This window comes from Notechis scutatus, chromosome 1 (assembly GCF_049901735.1).
Source record: "Notechis scutatus isolate UNSWTSFEM ecotype Mainland chromosome 1, rNotScu1.2, whole genome shotgun sequence".
Taxonomy (NCBI): domain Eukaryota; kingdom Metazoa; phylum Chordata; class Lepidosauria; order Squamata; family Elapidae; genus Notechis; species Notechis scutatus.
The window spans coordinates 190,918,037-190,924,926 of record NC_142009.1 but is presented as its reverse complement, the minus strand read 5'-3'; the positions used below and the strand labels follow the sequence as shown (position 1 = coordinate 190,924,926).

The 6,890-nt window shown below is 39.5% G+C and overlaps 1 protein-coding gene across 1 annotated transcript in view; it reads left to right on the top strand.

Moving 5' to 3' along the window:
* The first annotated feature begins 602 nt into the window (after positions 1–602).
* The window catches only part of MYO3B (myosin IIIB), a 289,387-nt gene continuing 283,099 nt past the window's right edge, over positions 603–6,890 (top strand). Inside the window, exon 1 of the mRNA XM_087949748.1 lies at positions 603–686. The gene's annotated coding sequence lies outside the window, so the exon portion shown is untranslated. The remainder of the gene's footprint in view (positions 687–6,890) is intronic.

Below are 6,890 nucleotides of genomic sequence, written 5' to 3'. Positions count from 1 at the left end.
TTATGGACAGTCACATTGGACTCCAGGATCACACTCTTGAGTGGCAGCTTTGAGCCCCATTGCTGCAAGATGAAAACCAGATTGAAAGTGTGGTCCCTTATGTGTGACAGGACCATGATAATTTGGGGCAAGCCCATAGCTGTCATGATGGCTATGAATTCCCAAGCCACCCTAGACCCAACTCACAAGGCATAGTAGTTGAAATCCATTAGCACACAGAGCTGGGAGGAGTCCACCAGCAGGCTGGGTGGTGGTGTGGTAACAGTTTATTCAATTATTATTGTAGCATAGCAATACAATTAAAATTACATAATTTTGCAATAAAATATACATTTCTCTGATAAATCCAGGTTGTTTTATACGAATCTACCGTATAATAAATGTGGGATTGTATTCTATTTTGTTTTTGTTAGCACAGCCTCTATAAGACCTCCCCGTTTTTTCCCTCAAAAATCTTTCCGCTAACCATGTTATCCCTTAATGACAGATCAGTATGAATATTTAATCAGACAGGTCTATATACAGTAACACTCAAGGCTTAGGATATCACTCACATGTACTTGTATTGGCCATGTGTCTGAGTTCTTTCATAATTCACTTGAGTATAATCACCACTGAGCAAAATATGAGGGATTCTTTATTTCCTGATAATACTTGTTTAATGTAAAGAAGAACAAAAGTAAAAGGTAGGTGCATCATTTCTTAGTTTTATAAGGGATTTTGCATTTTGGTAAACAGGTTTATTACTGACTCTCTTCTGAAACGGTTGGCCTGGCCAAACTTTTTGCACCAATTGCATCTTTGACCATAAAGAAAGTGCTGACTAAGTGGTTTTTTTTTTGTGTGTGTGTGTGTGTAGGAACAGAGAGAGAGCAAGGAGTGGCTTTTTTACCCTTTGGCTTTCTAAGATATCTATATAATGTACAATTGAATCCTCACACATCCACTAAAACTTTTCTCATCACAATAATGTTACCTAGCATCACACTATATTATAAAACATAAGATACCCTCAAGTTAAACTTAATTTGTGATGTCTCCAGTGTGCCTCAAAAGCATCATAGATATGTTTGATCATACTCTTCTTTCAGGGTTTAAAAAAGCTTCCTTATATCTAGTAAATAGGCCTGATATTCTTAGGTGATTCCCCATTCAACTACAGGTAATCTTCAATTTACACCCATTTGTTCAGTAACCATTCAAAGTTAAAACAGTGCTGAAAAAAGTGATTCATGACTCTTTTTCACAATCACGATTGTTGCAACATATCCATGGTCACATGATCAAAATTCAGACCAGGCACAATAGCAGTAACTGTGAGAGGGATCTTGGAGTCTTAGTGGACAACCAGCTAAATATGAGCCAGCAGTGTGCAGCAGCCGCCCCAAAAGCTAATGCAATCCTAAGTTGTATTAACAGAGGGATACAGTCAAGAACAAGGGAAGTACTAATACCACTCTATAAAGCCTTAGTAAGACCACACCTAGAGTACTGCATCCAGTTTTGTTCACCACATTACAAAAAAGATGTTGAGACTCTAGAAAAAGTACAGAGAAGAGCAACCAGGATGATTAGGGGACTGGAGACTAAAACATATGAAGAACGGTTGCAGAAACTGGGCTTGGTTAGTCTAGTAAAGAGAAGGACCAGGGGAGACATGATAGCGGTCTTCCTATATTTGAGGGGCTGCCACAGGGAGGAAGGGGTCAAGCTATTTACTAAAGCGCCTGTGGGCCAGACAAGGAATAATGGATGGAAACTGAACAAGGAGAGATTTAATCTGGAACTAAGGAGAAACTTTCTGACAGTGAGAACAATCAACCAATGGAACAGCCTGCCCTCGGAAGTTGTGGGAGCACCATCACTTGAGACTTTCATTGGACTGCCATTTATCAGAAATGGTGTAGAGTCTCCCGCTTAGGCGGGGGGTTGGACTAGATGAGCTACAAGAACCCTTCCAACTCTGATTATCTGTTATCTGTTATCAGGTAGTTTTTTCTTGAAAGAAAAAACAAGGAAGTCTAGTTGCCCCTTAAAAAAACCACTTTGGGACAGCCATGACCTGGATGACTGAAAATCTCCATAAACATGTAGTACTAGGTGGTACTTTGGCTTCTAAAAGAACAACGAATGCCTTGGTTCGCAGCAGCCCCAAATGATAGTTAATTTAGAGCAATGGGTTTGGGTGATATATTCATGGCTCCACAGTAACATAAAAAGACCTCACATACTTTAATTTAGATTCCTGTCCAGAACAGACAGTTGGACTCAGTGGCCTGCATGGCCCTTCCAACTCCAAGACCCCAGGATTAAGGGAGCCGGAGATGGCCTGGATATTGTTTAATTATCTGCAGGTGAAATTCACTGGTTTTGAAAAAAAAAATGAGATGGTTAAGACCAAGGAATTGGGGTTCTCAAACTCAGTTTGTTTGTCAGTGGTCATTGAAAGCTGAGTATAAGACTGATAAAAGGTAGGGAATCTGGAAAACAATGAAATTGACAAAAACATCCCACAGCAAGAAATACTTTTCTGGTCTTGATGACAAATAATTTGGAAATTCCTTTTGATCAGAGTTGAAACAATTTTTTTAATGGTCTGCATTTTGTAAGAAAAGCAAAATCTCAGATGTTTCCTCACACAAGATCACAAAATGTGGCACAGCGTGAAATCACAGAATTGGGAAAGCTGTGCTTAATTTAATTGTTGAGTACTTTTTCTTTGATAATTATATCTGCTATTTTAATCTGCTATTATATAGGGCTTAGTGAAATTCTTGACTTGGGAAGTGATATAGAACTAGCTTTATATAGAACTATATATAGATAGAGAACTATAATGAAATAATTTAATTATTTAAAATAACTGACAAGCAATCATGTCAAATGATTTGGAACAGATTGGAAAGTGATTATTTCAGTTGGATTCAATACTTATTGAATGAATCTGGAAGTTGCACTGTTAGTATAACCATTATAACTTGCTAAAACAAGATTTTGTGGTAGAGATTCAGCAGTTCTGTTCTTCTTTTAAATAAAAAATGACTCAGAACAATGCTTCTATTTGTTTTTGGGGGTTTTTGCCATACGTTGATCAAGGCACTGTCTTCTTAATGTAAAGTTAGATTCTGATGACCTAAGAGGTGCAGTTTCCTGGACATAAGAGCTTCTTGTTGTCTTCTGGTATGTGGCTGAAATTCCTGATCTACCATTCACTCTGAGATCACCTGGTGGTTTCCCATCCCAGCATTAGCCAGGCCTGATGCAGCCAAATTTCCCAACCCAAACAAGATTGGCTAGATATTACTGTATCTAAGACAGATACCAAGCCTAAATTCCCATTATTTTGAGACGATCACCTGCTATATATCAAAAGCAGCACAGACTTTTTTTTAATGCAGGTCTTTAGTAGCTTATCACTTCTGAGAATTGGCTCACTTATCATTAGTGAATTAAATGGCTCCCTAAATATTTCAGAATATATCAAATGGCACAACGGCATAGAATATGAATAATTCATTGCTGAAAATTACCTTTCCGTTCTTTGATACAGGAGGGACAAAAGCTCCATAATAAATAGAAGAGCGAAAGTCATCATTCACAGAAATCCCATCTATGAAGATAACCTCAAAATAATCTGTTGTTTCCCTGAGTGTGTATAGTTTGCTGATGTTTGTATATAACATGCAAAAATGTAATATGGGATTCTGGAATAGGTGGGGGTGTCCTTTATCCTCTAGAAAGGACAAGCTCTTACTATTATCCTTGGCAGAAAGAAAGACAATCATAGGCACAGTGTTTTGTTTTCCATACACACACATTTCCATATCTCCATCTTTATGTTTCTGCTCTAGAAGGATGGCTTTTGTTCCTAGCCTGCCACGTAGAGTTTTATGGCCTGCCCAGTGGGGTGGGGAAGAGAAGATGTAGGGAAGGGGAGCAGGGATTCTTCTAGTGAAGACTGCTGCCACATGGGGGCAACAATGGAGGGCAGGAGATGAGAAGGGTGTAGCAGTGGGAGAGTTCGCCCTTCTTGCTTCCACCCGCCCTCTGTCCTGTTCTTCTGCATCAGCTGATATGAAGACCTGGGCTTGGGCTGTGGTTATCCAGGTGACACCTGCAAAGTGATACAGAAAATGACATATGCATTTCTGCAGCCGGATATGGTAGCCCTGCTCCATCGTTCAGATTTGCTGAAGGCACAAGAGTGAGGAATGGGGTGGAAACAAGTCTTCTCATTCTTGTGGACCCCAAGGCAACTGCTTCCCCCACTTTTACTATAGGTACATATTTTAAATCCTCGTCTGGTTGCTTTTTGCTGCAGCTCTTGTGGCATTATAGTACTAGTAGTCTTTGATTTACAATCATTTGTTTAGCCACTGTTTGAAGTTACAGTGGTGCTGAAAAAAAACCTTGACTGTCAACTCTGAAGCTGGCTTGACTGAGGCCATCTTAGAGACTTCAGTGTTGCCACAATAGTGGAGCGGGAATAGAGATAGCTGGGGTTTTGTAGCCAAAACAAAATAGTTTCCCCTGAGAACCAAGGACATTTCCATGGTGGCTGAACATAGGAGGAGTAATGTTTCTAAGCAACCAGACAGCACCGTGATTGGACCATGTGACTGATTGTTTGGAAAAGGGGGGAAAACTTTACTTTTAATTAGGTGAAAACTGTGGGAATCTTTAGAGTCGGTTTTCACCAGTCTGTGCCAATATGATATGTCCAATAAACCTGTTCTTTGAGGAGCCTACTTGCCTTTGAGTTCTGTTTGCTATGAGTGTATTACTTGGAACCCTGACACTGACCTTGCCCTCTGTGTCTTCAGCAAATCACAGCATCCTCACGATCACATGAACAAAATTCCAGTGTTTGGTAACTGGCATATATTTACAATGGTTGCAGCATCCCGGGGTCATGTGATGACTATTTGCAACCTTCCCAGTGAACAAAGTCAATAGGGGAAAGTCAGATTTGTTTACAGCCATATGCTTCATTTAACAACTGCAATGATTTGCTTAATAACCGTTAAGCAAAAAGAACATAAAATTAGGGCGTGACTCACTTAACAACCACCATGCATAGCAATAGAAATTCTGAAAATTCAGTTGCGATTGTAAATTGAGGACTAGCTAAAGCTGCATTCGGAAAGACAACCATGCGAGTTTTGGAATGTGCACAGAGCTCAGAATGTAGTCCTCTGGATTTGGGCAGAGCTGGGCAGCGTGAAGGCTCTTCACTGAGATGGAAGATAAAGGTTCAGCGATGGTGAAGGGGAGCATATCATACCACTAAATGGACCTTTTTTTCTTGGGTCGGGGAGGGGAGCAAAGTTAAGTGTCAACTTTAGCAATAACAATAGTATTTAGACTTATATATTGCTTCACGGTGCTTCACAGCCCTCTCTAAGCGGTTTACAGAGTCAGCCTATTGCCCCTCAACAATCTGGGTCCTCATTTTACCCCTTGGAAGGATGGAAGGATGAGTCAACCTTCAGCCTGGTTGGATTCGAACTGCCAAATTGCAGGCAGCCAGCAGTCAGCAGAAGTAGCCTGCAATACTGCACTCTAACCACTTTGCCATCATGGCTCTTAACTTTCCTTAACTTTTTAGACTATGTCTTTAGGTTGCTCACTTAAAACTGATAGGAAGCCCTGCCATTGGTTTGCACAGACCATGCCATCAGAAGTTGGCAATGTGGTTAAAGGTGGCTCAATTCCAAGAATGGAATTTCGGCACTACAGGCCTAAGACCAAAGGCATCTGGAGGGAGGCATGGTGTGTGTGTGTGTGTGTGTGTGTGTGTGTGTGTGTGTGTGTGTGTGTCAAAAAAGTCAATCTGGCCACAACCCTATTGCCAAAGCTTTACTCTTCAGGAGAAATACTTTTTAAAAGGGCAGAGCCTGGATCACATTTTTGTGGCTGCCAACCTGGCTTTTTTATCCTCCTTATTCCTAGATTATAATTTGTCTGAAGAAATACATTCTGCATTTCCTGATTGAAAAAAAAAAGCCTGCTTAATGAAAGAATGCTATTGTTCACTTCTACTTTTTTGCTTGTTTTGCTAAAACAAGGGTTATACTTATTTCTATGAACCCAGCTCAAATGGATGTATGCTTATTAACAAATGTGCAGGAAATTTTTTTTAAAGATTATATACTGTATTTGGGGACAGTTTGGCGGGGGGCTTATTTTTACTTTCTTCAGTTAGTTTTGTTCCTCTGAGCTTCAAAGGAGATGTACTTCCCTTTGGTTTCTTTTAGTAAAAAAATATTGTTTAGTATCTTCCTTTTATTTAAGAACCCCATCCAGTTTTCTTCTCCACAACCATCTGCCCCCACTTCATGTTGGGATTGGACCCTAGATTCTAATTATGCAGGGAATGGGCATAAACTCTCTTTTCTATTTGTCTTTCTAGTGTGTTTCTATTTGTCTATCCCCTTTGATGGAATATCTTAATCCCATTCCCTCATTGACTTCAAAGAATTTATTCTTTATTAATAAATATTCTTTATTAGAATATTTACACTCATCATCATCATCATTCCAGCTTTCCCTTGGAATGGACTCCTCCTTGTGCTTTCAACATTTAAAGATTTTTTTCCTTTGCTCACCCAATCATGCCACATTTATTGTCAAATGCCTCTAATTTATTTATCTATTTAAAAAAAGATTTATATGGCTGCCCATCTTAAACAACTCTAGGCCAATTTTCTTTGTTGCTATGTTTTTACTTCTGTTCTATTCATTTAGCATGAGTCTCCCCCCCCACACACACTTTTTTCCCTTCTGAATTTCTCAGACAGTTATACTAACTTAAAACTGTACTGGCAAAATATCTTGCTTTCCTTCTGGCTACTGCATAAAAACGGCCAGCTAAACAGTTACAATTAAAG